Source organism: Vulpes vulpes, chromosome 5 (assembly GCF_048418805.1).
Source record: "Vulpes vulpes isolate BD-2025 chromosome 5, VulVul3, whole genome shotgun sequence".
Classification (NCBI taxonomy): Eukaryota; Metazoa; Chordata; class Mammalia; order Carnivora; family Canidae; genus Vulpes; species Vulpes vulpes.
Window position 1 is genome coordinate 70,912,899 of NC_132784.1, and position 16,526 is coordinate 70,929,424.

Consider the following 16,526-nt stretch of genomic DNA (forward strand, 5'->3'; position numbering starts at 1 on the left):
TCAAATATCATCCGTCCTAGTGAACAGATAGTGTATATTTCCTTCCCTGTACAACTTTCTGTTTTTCCTGGAGTTTATTATTGCTGCATATTCTACTTGCATTGATTGTTATCCTTTTGTCTTTATTTTCAGTCATTCTACCGTATCATAATACTTTTCTATTGTGGCTATACTAAATTGTCACAAATTAAGTGGTAAACAACCTGAGTGACACGAGGACCAATGGAAGTCCTAGTAGCATCTCTGTGTGTCCAGTTGAAACAGGTTGTAGAAGCCCTCCCATGACCACAGGCCAGGCCGGGGATTGAGTGTCCATGAAGAAGAATGTTAGGAGGTTTCTGTCCACCTGGGAGGGGGTGTGACAGCAGCAGGTGGCACCCGGCAGTTATATGACACTAAGGACAAATGCACATGACCAGAACCTGCTGCACCAGAGATGTATCTCCCTGGTCCACTCCCTCCCTAGAGTGCAGGACCATCTGGCTTCCTCACCATTCTGCTCCAGCAGACAACAGGCCCTGAGACAAGTAACTGCTCCGAGACTAATGTTTGTGTGCATGAGACCAGCAGCCAGAGGTGCTCTGGAGAAGCCCAGCTGAACACGGAAACAGGGGGCTATGCATTCCTAGGGAGTTAAGAGGGAGAATCTAGAAAGCAAGAGAATATAAGCAAGGGCTGGCTGGACAGAGGGACAGCAAGTACAGTGAGGTGTGGCTGTGGGGCCACCTAGGAACAGTGATGGAGCGACCCCTGCACTAACAGAGTCAGGCTCAGCCCCAGGGCAGGAAGCAAATCTGATGGGATGGGTACTACAGATGGCTTGTGGATAGGAGGAGGCTGGATGTCGTGAGGGGCAGGGGAGTCAGCCAAAACAACCCAGGGTAAAGCACCAATATGGTAGGAACAGAGTCCACCAGAAGATTCTGGAAGGCCAGCAGGACACGTGGAGACTTGCCTCAGGGACAGCAGCTTGTGTGTGGGTCTCAGCCTGGGTGGCCTGCAGCCCTTTAGGCTCATGCCTGAGAGACTCTGAGGTTCCTCAACAGCAGGCCATGGGCACTCTGGGCAAGGGCTTCTCTTCCTGAAAGGCCATCCAGCCCAGCACCTGGCTGGTCCCCACAGTCACTGTCAGGCCTGTGGGGTCGGGGCCCAGAGCCTGGGTCGTGGAGGAGGGTCCAAGGCAACAAAGACAGCAGCTGGAGCACCAGCCTGTCCCCACACAGCCAGCCTCACCTCCCCCAGAGTCAGGCCAGATGGAGCAGCTGGGGCCTTGGGGACTCAGGGCCTTTGTACTCTCGGTCAGCTGACAGCCACAAACCATCCATCAAACTGAAGGACTCTCATTTAAATTCTAATAGGAAAGGGGCCAGGAGGCAGGGGGCTTCCCTGGGGCTGCCTTCCCTGCCTTCCCCCATAACCACCCAAGCAAGCCCAGAGCTGCCCACATCAGGGTTGCAAGGCCCCCCACACACAGAAGGAGGGGCTCTCCTCTGGGAAACTTGGGACATGTGCTTTTGGTGGCTTTCCTAGGTCCCACTTGGATCATGTCACCTGCCATAGAAGAGCCACAACCTCACCCAGTCTGCTTGCAGAACTGCTCCTCCCTCGACACGGGGTGGGACTCTGAGGCTGAGGCTCTGTCATGGGCAGACGGGTGTCCCATGAGTGGCTGGATTTCTGGAGACATTGTCAGTCCAGCTGGCATCTTGTTTGCATGAGTTACAAATGCCCATTCCCCTGGTGGTGGGATGCAGCTCACCCTTTAGCATGCCACGCTGGGGTGCAACTGTGTGCACTGGCAACCAGGGCAGCCACTCTGGACCTCCAGCTTAGCCTCACATCTTCGTTTCCATTTGGTCCAGAATGTGGGCAGTGAAGGGGGTGCCAGCAACCCCTGCCCCTCCAGCCTGTCCAATGAGCGAGGAGGGACCCCAAGGCTGCCTCACGCTGGGGAAGGTGGCGTGGACAGAGGAGGAGGGGTGTGCAGAGCGGGTTCTGGCGGGCAGGGCAAAGGCTCGGAAATTTATTCCAAAGGAATACCCAGCTAATTGGTAGCCATAAATCTGTAATTGAGATCACGTCACCTTCCTGCCAAACCCTCGCCATGAACTGGAAATGGGCATGAGAGTGATGGGAACGTGGGAGGCGACTATTAGCTTTCTTTCTGCGAACACGGCTGGACGGCTTGCTTCCATTACAGGGATGCTGAGTCCAGGGCCTGGGAGAGGGCAGGGCTGCAGATGCCAGCTCAGGAGTTACTGACATAGATGAGCAGCTGTAATAGAACCATTAAGGCCCCGGTCGGGTATCGGAGCGCATCGGGTATTCTCCTCTGCCTTTACATGTGATTCTGATGAATCCTGATAGTGACGTTGCGATGGAGGAACTATTCCCGTCCACATTCTAGAGATAAAGGAATAGAAACTCAGAGATTAAGGGTCACGTAGAGCAAGTAAGGTGACCCCCATCATCTCGACACCAAGGCTTAAGTTTGGTCGACTTGGAGGTTCCTTCAGAGACAGGATAGAGTGGACAAACGTCCGAGTACGACCGTGGATCGTTTGCTCACACACCTCTTTGTGCAACATGTTCACCTTTCTGCCAGGAGAGTCTGGCCCAGATCGCACATGTGTTTTGGTCGCCCCAGAGCCTGTTGGCACGGTTGCATGGTTTCAGGGTGCCTGCATGTGCCACCCGTGGGTTCCAGAGGCAGAACCTTGTTAAGCCGTGGGGGAGCTGCCCGGGGTCTTGCTCAGCATGGCAGGCCAGGCTGTGGCGACCCTAGGGGGCAGCATCCCTCACCCCCACAGCGGGTGCCGTGTGGTCGGCAAGGGCTAGGCCTCCCAGACTCCAGCTCATGCAGCCGTGAGGACCCTGGTGGAGGCCCACCTCCGGGGAGTTGCCTCACCTGCCACCTCCCTGTCCTCATCCAGCATCTGGGGCTCATTTGGGTCCCATGCAGCAGGGATGTCACTTGTCCAAATCAGAGTAATTGAAAGCAACCCATTCAATGACAGCCTGTGTTCAGACCTAGCAGAAAACCCCTTCCCTGAAGTTGGGGAAATGAGCCTTATGAATAGATGTGTGAGGAAATATGTAGATGCTCAGGCCGGACAGACCCCACATGGCATCTTGCCTTTCACATCCTGCTGTCCATCAGCCACCAGCGGCCACTGGACAGTGAGCACCAAGTCCTGTCTCCTAGATGGACATGCTGGAGTCCCCGGCGTCCTGGCAGCACTGGGTGTCCTGGGAATAACTGACGAGGACAGACAAATGGAGGGAGGAAGAAGGGCAGTGGAAGCCCTGGGACAGGTGTGTGTGGGGGGGTACGTGGGGTGCAGTTGCATGGGGCATAGGCACCTGTAGTGCAGGCGGGAAGCAGGTAGGCTCTCTCACAGCTCCCCTGCATCAGAGGCTCCGAGGGCCCTGCCCACTGTACACAGGTGGGGCATCAGCCCCCCCACGATGATCCTGGTGCCCCTCATCACTCCACCACTCACCTGGGACCTTGCCCCAAGGGCCCCCTGCCCAGTGGCTCCCGATGGGGTGCATCCAGTCAGCCTCCGACCAGCAAGTGCTCTGTCCTAGAGCAGCCTCCCCAGGTGGGGTGGGGAACCAGGTGAGACCCCAGTGGGACATTCTGTGTTTGGGGAGGGCTCGGTGTTCTGTGGCCCCTTCAATCCACTTCGAAGGAGAGTTGCTTGTTAAAAAGTTTTGGGTTTTTTTGTTTTTGTTTTTTTTTTCAGGGGCACCTGGGTGGCTCCATTGGTGAAGCATCTGCCTTCAGCTCAGGTCATGGTCTCAGGGTCCTGGGATCGAGCCCCATGTTGGGCTCCCTGGTCAGCAGGGAGCCTTCTTCTCTCTTTGTCCCCCACCCCAACTCGCCTGCTGTTTGTGATCTCTCTATTTCTCAAATAAATAAATAAATTCTTAAAAAATGTTTTTCCCAGGATTTGGTACAGGTGCTTGCCACGGAGCTCCCTGTGGAAGTGGTGAAGGCCTGTTTCTGAGAAGATACAGCTGGTCCTTTCTGGCCGCGTGGGTACAACAGGTGAACAACAGTCCCAGGGACACCTTCAGCCCCCCAGGTCAGAGGGGTTCCTCTCTGCCCCACCAGGACCAGGGCTGGAGCCTCAGGGAGGGAGAGAAGGGAGTCTCTTTGGCTGTCCCCATCTTTCCCTCCTCAGCCAGGATGCTTGCTTCTCTGACAGGGGTGAAAGGAGACAGTGGGGCTCTGGCTCTTGCTGGCCTTGTGGTCTGCAGGGCAGCTCCCAAGGGGTGTGTGCAGTGCCCTCCCAAGAAGGGAGCCTCCCTGGGTAATGCACCCTACAGCCACCTGCTGCCGGCCACCACCCCCTAGATTACCTGCCCCAGGGAGCCACCCCTGGTGCACCGCCCCTGCCTGCATGGGGGCTCCTGGTCCCATTGAGATAGTGCAGGGGCACCCAGAGGGCTGCCTGGGCGGAGACGCTCCTTGATCGCCTCAGTCTGCAGCCTGGGCCACCAGTCCGCCCCGGACCTAGCAGAAAACCCCTTCCCTGAAGTTGGGGAAATGTGCCTCCCTTGGGGTCTGGCCTGGAAGCCCTGGGGCTTCCCTCCCACGGTGCCCGAGGAGGCTGCCACGGGCTGCCCTGTGGCCTGGGGTGGACACTGCGCTGCCCACCGCCCCCCGCCAGAGGACCCACCCCACGAACCACTCCCATTATTGCCAGCCCGATGGGTGAGGAGTGGGGTGTTGCCTTGCTTCAATTTGCATTTCTCTGAGTATAAGTGACTCTACATACTTTTTATGTGTTTGGGCCATGTTTACACCTTGTTTGTGAATTGGTCGTTCCCCCCTCACCCCGTTTTCTCAACTTGACCTCATTCCCCAACTGGGAAGGGTCTTTTCTGCCCGTGGACGTTAGCCTCTGTCCCCCTGACCTCAGCCCCAGCTGCTGGCTCTCTTTATGGGTCTTTCCCAGCAGGTAAAGCATTTTGTAATATAGTCAGATGTACCCGTCTTTCCCTCCAGCCTCTGGATTTTGTGTCAGGCTGGAGGGTTTCCCCACAAGGAGGATGAAGAGGCTCCATCCGGGCTTCACTTCTGACCATTCCTGCCTGATTCGTGTGGAGCGGATCCAAGATCATCTCTGTCCCCAGGGCCACTGGGTTCCTCTAGCGATGTTTACTGAGAACCCCACAGCCCCCAACGCCGCCTCCTGTGGTGCCCGGCCCTTCTGGGTCTGCGCCTGCTGCAGAGCCAGCACCGGGGTCCAGGGGGTGTTGGGGGGCTGTCAGGATGCGCTTGTGTCCCATCTCCATTCCCGGGCTTCCTCTTCTGGGAGAACTCGGTCACCAGCTTGTCTGCCTTTGCAGAACCATGCCTTCGTGTCTCTGCGGGCGTCCCCTCATGTCCACGGGCTAGTTCAGGAAACTGGGAGCTCTGCCCAAAGCTGTCCAAGCTCTGTCCTGGGCACAGGGTGGGCACCTCCCTTGTGTGTGAGTAGCCATGGGCCTCCCGGGAGGTGTGGACTCTCCCGCCTAGGCTTTGCTGGGCGGTCCTTGAAACTCTGGTCCCCTGTCATCTCCCGGGACCCTTCTAAGTGGCTGCCACCAATTTTGCAACTCTGGATGCTGGTGCTTAAAATCTTTCTGTAAAGGGCAAAGCGGGTGTTCAGACAGCCGTCCGGGTCCTACTCCTTCCAGGTGGCCCTTTGGTGGCTTTCGTGTGACACGCATAGAGCAGATGCAGTTGTCCCACTGGGTCCCTAGGGTTTCCCACGTGCAGGTGGTGACCACATGTCTCCATGCCACGGTCTTCCCTGGGCCACCACATGCTCTGTGGCGCTCAGGCTCACTTGACTGATGCCGAAGGCACACGGCAGCCTGGGGGCCAGCAAACTAGCCTGTGCTTGCTGGAAACCCCACCTGTGCAGCTCACTCTGTCCACAAATCACCAGAGAAAAATCCATGGTCGTCCCAACATATGCTGAGGAAGTTTTTGCTAAAGCCTGGTGCTCACTGGTGATTTAGGAAAAAAACTAGCAAACTGAATGGAACTCCCACCAGCCGAGTCCCGGCGAGCGATCAGAAGCTCTGAGAGATCCCTCTGTGTTAGGCACCGGCGTCCTAACGGTGTTGTAAGCAAGAGAAATCCAAGGAAACAAAGTGGTGTCATACATGTGCTGTGTTGTGGGATGAGCTGTGTCCCCCGCAAAGTCGTGTGTTGGGGTCCTGACCCCCAGGATCTCAGAATGTGGCTGTGTTTAGAGACAAGGTATCTTTAGGGGTAAACAAGTTCAACAAGGTCACGGGGCTGGGGCCCTAACCCAATAGGACCCGTTTCCTTGTAAGAAGGAACACCTGGGGGGCTTAAGGGGTGAGTGTCTACTTTCAGCTCAGGTCGTGATCCCGGGCTCCTGGGATTGAGTCCCGCGTCGGGCTCCCTGTTCAGTGGGGAGTCTGCATCTTCCTCCACTGCTCCCCCTGCTCGTGCTCTCTCCTTCTTTCTCTCTCATACAAATAAATAAAATCTTTTTTTAAAAAAAAAGATGTCAGGACACAGACACACACGGAGGGCCTACCCAGTGAGGAGCCAGGGAGAGCGTGGCCGTCCACACACACACACACACACACACACACACACACAGAGGCCTCAGGAGGACCCCTCCTGCCTGCGCCTGGACCTCAGGCATCAGTCTCTGCTGTGGGAGCCCCATCTGCGGGTCTGTGCTGTGGCGGACGGCGCTGGCTGAGCCAACCTTCACTGACTGATACAAAATCAATATACAGGAGAGAGTGTTTCTTTTAAAAATATTTTATTTGTTTATTTGGGACAGCACATAGGTTGGAGAGCAGGGAGAGACAGAGAGAGAAGCAGATGCCCCGTGGGGCAGAGAGTCCCATACGGGACTTGATCCCACGACCCTGGGGATCACAACTGGAGCCAAAATTGAGAGTCCGAGGCTCGTCGGCTTTGCCTCCCAGGTGCCCCAGTGGGGAGAGGGTTCCTATTCTGGGTGATGAAACAGTTCTGGAGGTGGATGGTGGGGATGGCCGCACAAAACGAGAATGTGCTTAACGCTACTGGGCTGCTCACTAAAAATGATTAAAATGGCCACTTTTTGTTACTTCTATTCTACTACAGTGAAAAATCGGTATACAGACATCAGTTGTTCACGCTGGCGGCAAACCATTGGAAATAGGATTTGGAAATCAGATTTATAAAAGCATCAAAAATATCAAACAACCAGGGATCTAACAGAAAATGCGTAAGAGCACTATTATGGCACCTGCGGGGGATTCACTGTCACCGCAAGCAAGGAAATGCCATATCTAATGGATGGGAAGAGCCAGTCTTATAAGGTACCCACATTCTCCCCCCAAGTTTTGCACCCGTGTCTTATCCCAGATCTCAGTGCAGTGCTACTAATGGGTCCCAGGTAAACAGGGCAGGTGGGGGGCAGTGAGACTGGGGAATGATGGCGGGTCCGTTCCACACGCCAGGTCTGCTTTCTGCGCTGGGGGGCGAGCACAGAGTCTCGAGGCCCCAGGCGGCATCTCTTCCGACAATTACCCCTTTGGTCAGTATAGAAATCCCTCCTTTCGATCTCAGGCCCCCGAGGTGGGCATGTGTGTGGCACTGTCTCCATGGTGCACCTGGGGCCGCGATGGTGCGTTCCTGTCTCTAAGAGCACCCTCTCCCCGCAGTCCTGGGGGTGTTGTCGCCCATGCTGCTGCTGCGGCCCCAGAGCTGGGGCTGAAGCCCACAAATGCTCTATGTTTTCTCTTGTGTCTCATTCACGGAGGGCCTTGCGGAGGCCCCTCTGGTCTTTCATTGCCTTCCCTGACCCATGACTGTGCTTGGTGGGACTCCACCTCCTGTTGCAGGTCCCGAGGAGCCTCGTGCAGGGGAGCACCGCTGTGCCACAGGCACCAATGAACAGGGTCAGAGCCCTGTGGGGGACGCATGGACATTTGCCCTGCAGGTTATCACAGCATTTGAGCCCTGGGGCCCTGGGCTGGGGTGGCCTTCCCCCTGGTGGGCATAGTGGGCTCTCTGCTCATCCTGGAAGGGGAGGAGCCCTCTTACGATGGATTTGAGAGGCTCATATAAAACCCCTACACGTGCATACATGCACACGAGCAGATACCCCACACGCCCATGGTCACTTGCACACTCACAGGCGTGCCCTGTCACGTGGGGCCCATGGGTGCAGGGCTGGGGCGCCAGGGCAGGGGCTGTTGTCTCACCCAGGCATGATGGGCTGAGAGGCACAAAGCTGTGCTGGTGAGTGTGGAGGGCAGGTGGGTTTGGTGTGGCCCTCGCAGGAACGGTGAGTCGCTTGGCTGTGCAGGCAGGACCCAACTTCCTCTGGTGGCCAACGGCCTGTGGTCACTGAGGGGCCTTAGGGCAGGGACGGCCCCCGCGGCCAGCCCGGGGCACACTCTGAACATGAGGAAGGGGAGCTGTAGGAGGACAGGGACAGGGAACGGGTGCAAGGAGGGCGGGGGGGGGGGGGGCGGCTCAGAAGGACCCAGAGGATGATCGACCACAGCAAGAGGGGGACGGGCACTGGGACACCAAGGAGAACCCTGGGAGGAGTGAGACACAGAGAGAGAGACACACGGACAGCGATAGGCCACCCCAGGGCCCCCCTCCGGAGCTGGGTCATGGAACCCAGGGACACCTTGTTTTCCCAGTGGACCGGACCAGCAGTGGTGTGGACCCTGACGGGGCACCTCTGGAGCAGCCTGGAGAGTCCTGTACATGGCACCTCCTGGCATGGGTGCCGCGTGTCTCCGCAGGTCACCACCAGAGGGTGCTGCTGAGCCCCAGGGATAGGCTAGGGGCAGGCCGGTATGGAGACACCCCCACCCACTATCTTCTCAACTGCACCTCTCCTGAGGCTGGGGTGGAGGGAAGCTGCCCTAGGGGCAGGGCAGGCGGGGTCTTGGGAGCAGGATGAGCTCCGGGGCACAGGTGCCCAAACCCGTTGACCCTGCCGGGGGAGCTGCAGGCAGGGTGTCCACAGGGACCTCGAAAGGGAGCCAGAGGTCCCAGTGCAGCTGGACCTGCGCCTGCAGCAGACCCCTTCCTCCAAGCCTTGCCTGCTTCCCTGGGCGCTCCCCGGCTGAAGGAAGGGACGTTGTGGAAGGAAGTCTCCTCCTGTCACCACAAGCAGACAGGCACCATGTCACCTTTAATCCGTGTTATCAACAATTTCTCTAGGTCTTTCTGCAGCCCCTCCAATCAGCAGAGCTGTAGCCTGTGCGAGTGTGAACCGTGCCCAGCCCTTGGGCTGTGCTACGCAGGCACCTGGAGGATACGCTCACTCCTGCATCTGGTATCTGGTGCGGCCCCCCCACGTGCACCTGGGACCCAGGCCGTCCTTGTCCCCATAAGGATGCTGCCCAGTGATTAGGAGATGGTGAGTTTGGAGTATCTGCTGCCCTGTCTTTGCTATAATTTATTCAATTAGAAGTTTATATACATTACTTTTTAGCAGTGGCTGAGTTGGGGGGCTTGCTGGTCCCTGGGCAGCTAGAGGTCAGCTCTGCACGCCTGTGGGAGCTCCACCAGCCAGGCGAAGACACACCGGGACCTGCATGGCAAAGCTGGCCAGAGGTTCTGCTCCAGCTGGACGATGTGTGAGAGTGTGAATTGAAAACGATGGGGGCACCCTGCTGGCTCAGTGTGGACCCAGAGCACGTGACTCCTGATCTCAGGTCCTCCGTTTGAGCCCCATATTGACGCTGGGCACAGAGATTACTTTAGATAAATAAATTAAAAAAACACAAAACAGTGAAGAGCTGGGCTTTGTTGCAACAGAGTTTTTTGTTCCCAGATTGTGTTATCTGAAACTTGCCCCTCCAAACATCTCTGAATTAGTTAACACCTAGAAAAATAACACCCGGTGCTTCGCAAGAGCTGCCACTTATAGGAATTTGGGATTTAGCAGATTCTCTGGAAAGGCGGTTCTCACGAAGCTTCTTCACCCCTGACTCTCCCTCCTGGATGGCTGACTTCGTGTGTCTCCTGGGCATACCTGCCCTCCGCTGTCGGGGAACAGAGAGCTGGGGCCCTATGGTCTCATCACGCAGGACATGAAACTGCACAGACTCACCTGCTCACCCCTTGCTCTTTGTGTGATCTTGGGCATGGTGCTCAGCCTCCCTGATCTCAGTCTACCTGTGTGCCTGAGCACAGGTCCCAGGGAACAGTTAAAGCTGCCCAGGAGTGTGAGTGGATCTTTGACACAAGAGGTGACAAAGAATGGGTCTTGAGGGCTGAAGGGGAGTCTTCTGTGCAGCAGGTGGTGGAGAGGCACACATAGGTGGAGGCATTGGGTGCATGACCATGGGAAGATTCCCCCACGTGGCACACTCAGCCTGAGAGACCTCACCCATGGATCTCCTCATCAGGCTGTCATCTCTATCCTCTAATGTCCTTTGTTATCAACCAGCAACCTAGTACGTAAGCTGGTTTCCTGAGTCCTGTGAGCCACTCCAGGGTTAATTAATCAAGTCCCAGGACAGTCATGGGAACCTCTGATGTGTACCTGGGGGGTCAGAAGCACCAAGATGGCCTGGACTGGTGTCTGCAGTGGGGGCCGTGTTGTGAGCCTGAGCCTCACCTGTGGGGCCTGACGCTGTCTCCATATACACAGGGTCAGAAGTGGATTAAATCTGTAGGACCCCCAGCTGACGCCAGAGACCTCCTTGGGGCTGTGGGGAATACCAAGTGTAACAACCAAGAAAAATGAAAACACGTCCACATAAAAACTTGCAATGTCCGTAGTGGGGGTATCCGTAAAGGCAATGCATGGACATAGTGGGTAAGCGAAATGCTGTCTCCACACAGTGGAATGCTGCTTGGCGCACAAGAAACCAGGCAGGAACGAAAGCGGGAGCTCGGAGGCCACACACCCCTCTGCTCGCGGCGGCATTACTGACCATGGGGGAGAGGGAGGAGCAGCCCAGAGTTGTCAGCGGGCAAACGAATAAACAAGACTGAACAGTCACTCAGCCTGAGCGAGGAGAGACGTGCTGACACCTGCCACTGTGTGGGTGGACCTGAGGGACATGGTGTCATGGGAAAGAAGAAAATGTCCGGATGAAGCAAATCTAGAGACAGAAAGGGCTGGGGTGGTGAGAAGCATTGACTTCAAAGGGGGTGCAGGGCTTTTTGGGGGGATGGGAGTGCTTGAAACCTAGTGCAGTGATGGGTGCACAACTCTGGACACCCTGACCGCCATTGAGTCACCAGGCTGAAAGGGTGGATTGTATGGTGTGTGAACTGGGGTAGGGGCAGAGGAACAGCACAGCTGCAGGGCCCCTGGGAGCAAGTGGGATGGGGTGACCCAGAGCAGGACGGGGCAGTGAGGGCGGTGGACGTGGAAGGTGCTGAACAGAGGGACCGCTGACGGACCCTGGAATCTGTCCTTGGCTCCTTCTGACACCTGGGCCACAGGCTCCCTGGCTAGGACCCCACTTCCCCGCCATGGGTCCTGCGCCATGTGTAGGTCATGTCCCGTGTCCTCAGAAGGGAGGCAGAAGCAGGAACAGGCTGCAGGGACACAGGCCATCAGTGCATGTTGGCTTCGGAGCACCAAGCCTCAGTCAAGTGTGATGCTGCCGGGGCCCCTGCTGCGGAGCCTGGACCCTGGTCTGTGCACGCATAGAGAACAGGAGACCAACGAGCAGGTTCTGGCCGCTGGGACAATAAGGTGTGTGTGGCCACCAGCTTCTGCCTCTCGCACCTGTCACCCTGGACCCAGAGGTGGTGGCCCACCTCCTACCGTGCTCTGGGACCACCAGGGCCACTCACAAAGATGTGCTTCCTCTGGGCCTGGCAGCTTTCGTCACAGAAAACCTTTCCTGTGCTTGTTTTAAAGTTTGTATCAGTAGCTTCTCACCTGTAATTTGGCCAGGCATGCATCTACCTCCCCAGACTAATGCCTGAAAGCAGAGCTTCCAGCAGCTCGTCGGTTTCAGGGCAAGCAAATTGGCTTCTTTTGTCAACGCTGTGCTCCACACACTGTAACATAGCTGCTCATGGCCCCACTCACCCGTGTCCGCATCATTCACTCAGGACACGTTGGTGGGGCCTCTGCCTCCTGCGTGCCAGCTGGGGGTGTTCACCTGAGCATGGCCGGACCTTCGTCCTTTTCCTGGGATGACGTGGGTCAATTCTTTCCATAAAGAAGATCCAGGTTCTGGCGCGGGGCCCTATCTGTGACTCGTGATTCTGGGGGAGGTCCTGGCTCTGGGAGCCCTGGAAGGTGACCCATCTGTCGACCTGAGTACAGACCCTGGAGGGCAGTGTCCATGCAGTGGCAGCTGAAAAAAATTCCTGAGCAGAAGGCACCATAGTGCTGCTTCCCCGGTGGGGAAGAGAAGCAGGAGCTCCACGCAAGTTTTCCTACTGATATGTTGGGAAGAGGCAGCCCAAACAATGGTGTTGCATATTTATAGGACCACATCCTCTAGAGTCTGGGCAGAAGGCAGAGGCACATTATTTCATTGGGCTGGGTCAGGGCCAGAACAACCAGGGCATAGAAATGATCAGGAGTGATACCAGGTGGGCAAGTGTCCACCTGGGGTGGCTGTGACAAAGTCCCCAAGATAGGGAGGCTTACACAACATTCATTGTCTGCCAGTCCTGGAGGCCCCACCAACATGTCCTGAGTGAATGTCCAGGCGCAGGCAGACGGGGTCCTCCTGAGGCCTCTCTCTGTGTGTGTGGATGGCTGTAATCTCCCTGAGTCCTCACAGGGTCGACTCTCTTGCATGTCTGTGTCCTGATGTCCTCTTCCTGTAAGGATCCTGGTCACACTGGATCAGGGCCACCCCGGTGACCCCATGTTGCTCTGATAACCTCTGTAAAGACCCCACTCCAGATACGGTCACATTGGAGGTGCTGGGGGTCAGAACTCCAGCATAGGAATTTGGGGGCCAGATGCACCACTGTTTATTCCCTGGTGGATGGACATTTGGGTTGAGTCCCGTCGTAGATGCCGTGTAAGCTTTCTTTGTATGGATACAAGCTTTCGTTCCTCTTAGGGAAAGACCTAGAGGTGGAATCAGACAGTAGTGTTTGCTTAGCCTTTCCAGAAGCTGCTAAACCACCTTCCTGAAACCATACTGTTTGCGCCCCCACCAGGCAACCTCAGGAGTCCCGGCACCCCCTTCACACATTCACTGGTACCGGCAAGGGTCAATCTTTTCCCAATGGGTGTGTGGCAACATCACCCTGTGGTTTTAATTTGCATCTCTTCAGTTTCTTACATGCTGAACAACTTTTCACATGCTTATTTCCACCCATATACCTTCTTGTGTGAAGTGTCTGTTCAAATGTTTTGCCCATTTTTAATTGGGCTGCCTATTTTCTTGTTATTGTGTTAAAAATTTCTTGATATATGCCACATACAAATCTGTGATCACATATATAATTTGCAAATATTCTCTCTTGCTCTATCACTTGCCTTTTTACTTTCTTGACAGTGTCTTTTGGAGAGCACAGTTATTAAATTTGATGACATACAATTCATCACTTTTTTCTCTGATGCATTGGGATTTGCTGTTATAGGTAGGAAATCTTTACCTAGCTCAGATCACAAAGATTTTCTTCTGTTTCCTTGAGGATTTATATTTACACATTGATCTATGATTCATTTTGAGTTAACTTTTCTAAATGATGCCAGATATGGATCAAGGTTTTTTTTTTAATTTTATTTTTTATTTATTCAATTTTTTTTTTTTTTTTTTGCATAGGGATATCTGTCGAGGATATCCAGCAACATTTGTGAAAAGACTATCCTTTTTATAATGAATTGCCTTGGCATTTTTGTTAAAAATTCATTAACCAACTTCTTTTTTAAAAGAAGATTATTTATTTATTTATTCATGAGAGACACAGAGGCAGAGACATAGGCAGAGGGAGAAGCAGGGTCCTTGCAGGGAATCTGATGCACGACTCAATCCCAGGACCCTGGGATCACAACCTGAGCCAAAGGCAAACACTCAACCGCTGAGCCACCCACGCACCTCAACCAACTTCTGATTTCTAGTGGAGCATGTAAGGAGCTTAGGGTCCCCAAGGCATCCAACAACATGGAAAAGATGAACCAACAAACACCAGCAGCTCTCCTTTGGTCCATAATTGGAGTGAGGTCACAGGGCACAGTGCAGTCAAAGCATAGGCCAGCCAGCCAGGTGACCAATGAGGCTCTAAGTCCCAGGGTCACAGAGGAGGCCACCCTGCCGTGGGATCCCCACTCCCAGGCTCTCACAGTGAATGCTGGGGAGAGTGCCCTGTTCCAGGTGGGCAAGTGGAGGATGAGAGGTGGGGAATCCTCCAGGGCCTGCTGGGCCTGATCACAAGGCCACTCTCAGAGAAATTGGTTAACCAGAGCCTAACCCACCAGCAGGAAGGGGCAAATCCAACTTGGCCCAGCAGATGTGGAGGGAGGCTGAGAGGCAGCAGTGAAGGTTATGGCCCGGGGGCCCAGGTGGAATCAGACAGTAATGTTTCATTTGAAACTGACCCCACTTGCTATACTTAGAATGTGACCACCCTGGGCCACCGTGTCCCCCCTGGCCCAGTCACAGCTCCTCCTGGAAGACACAGAGCAGCAGCAGAAACAGGTGTGGGAAGGATCCTGCAGCTCCCAGCCCAGGGGTTTAAAACCACCAGGATGAACATGCTCGGGGCTCTAAGGATAAGGCCGACAGAGAGCAAGAACAGAGGGGCAAGGTGAGCAGAGAGAAGGAAGTCCTGAGAAAACAGAGACTCCAAGATCAACGACACTGGGATGGAAATCAATAATGTCTTTGATGAGATCATCCGTAGAGTAGACGCAGTCGACGGAAGAATCTCAGAGCCCAAGGGCAGCTGAAGAAAAACCTACCAAATGGCAAATAAGACAGTCTGCATTCTCAGAGACTGAACAAACCCAACAGAATGGCCAAGGACCATGGGACAACCGACTCATGCATCAAGGGGACACCCATTTTGTCTGAGTCAACACTGGTTCTTTCATTTAGGATGCCTCTTGTTTCTTTTTCTTGACTGGCCTGGCTTCAGCCTCCACACAAAGTTGGATAGAAGTGAGAGTGGGTGCCCTTGCCTGGCTCCCGGTCTGGTGTGATGCCTGCTATGAGCACCTTACAGATGCCCTTCACCGTTGGGGGTGCCTTTCTACTCCTGTCTTGCAGAAAGTTAACATCTAGGATGGATTTGGGCTTTTGTCAAATGCTTTTCCTGACTCCTCAGGTGACCATCTGGCTTTTCTTCTCTAGTCTATTACTACGGTACCTTACCTTATAGGACAATGTCCAGGTGTCAAACCACCCTTGCATTCCTGAGATGGAGGCCATGTTGTCATGATGTATCATCCCTTCTACATGCGGATGAGCTTGGTTTGTTAAGATTGTGTTAAGAATTTTGCATCTTGGGATCCCTGGGTGGCGCAGCGGTTTGGCGCCTGCCTTTGGCCCAGGGCGCGATCCTGGAGACCCAGGATCGAATCCCGCATCGGGCTCCCGGTGCATGGAGCCTGCTTCTCCCTCTGCCTGTGTCTCTGCCTCTCTCTCTCTCTCTGTGACTATCATAAATAAATAATAAAAAAAAATTAAAAAAAAAAAAAAAGAATTTTGCATCTTGGTCACAAACGATGCTGGTTTGGGGTTTTTCTTCAATGTCTATCTGGTTTTGGTGCTAGCATGGTGCTGGCCTCACAGAATAAGCTGCAGAGTGTTACCGCTTCTCTTTTCCAGAGGAGTCTGTGTAGAAATGAGGTTATTTCCTTCTCGAATGTTTGTAGAATTCATTGGGAAGCCATCTGAGTCTGTAGGCTTTTTTGTGGGAAGGCTTTTAAATTCTTTCATAAAGAACTATTTGGGGCTCCTGCGTGGCTCAGTCAGTTGAGCATCTGACTCTTGGTTTCTGCTCAGGTCATGATCTCGTGTTCGTGGGGTCAAGCTCCACAACAGCCTCTGTGCTTCATGCAGAGACTGTTTCACATTCTCCCCCCACCCCAATAAATAAATAAAATCCTTTAAAAAATAACTTTGGGTTATCTATTTCTTTTTGAGTGAGCTCTGGTGATTTTTGTCTTTCAAAGACTTTTTCTATTATAGTTTCTTTCATTTAACTTAAGTGAAGTCATTCATAACACTCCCTCATTATCCTTTTTTTAAGTTGAAGTGTAAGTGACAGACAATATATTATTAGCTTCAGGAGTACAGCATAGGATCTGGCATTTGCAGACACTACCAAGTGGTCACCACAGCAGGTCCAGCTGCCACCTGTCACCACACAGAGTTGTCACATTTTCGACTGTTTCCTATGCCATGCATTACATCCCCCTCCCCTGGCACCCACCATATCATTCTCTGTGTCTGGGAATCTGTTTCTGTTTTGTCTCATTTGTTCATCTGTTTTGTTGCTTACACTCCATGTATGAGTCAGATCACATGGTATTTGTCTTTCTCTGACTGACATATTTCACTCAGTATCATATCCTCTAGGTCCATCC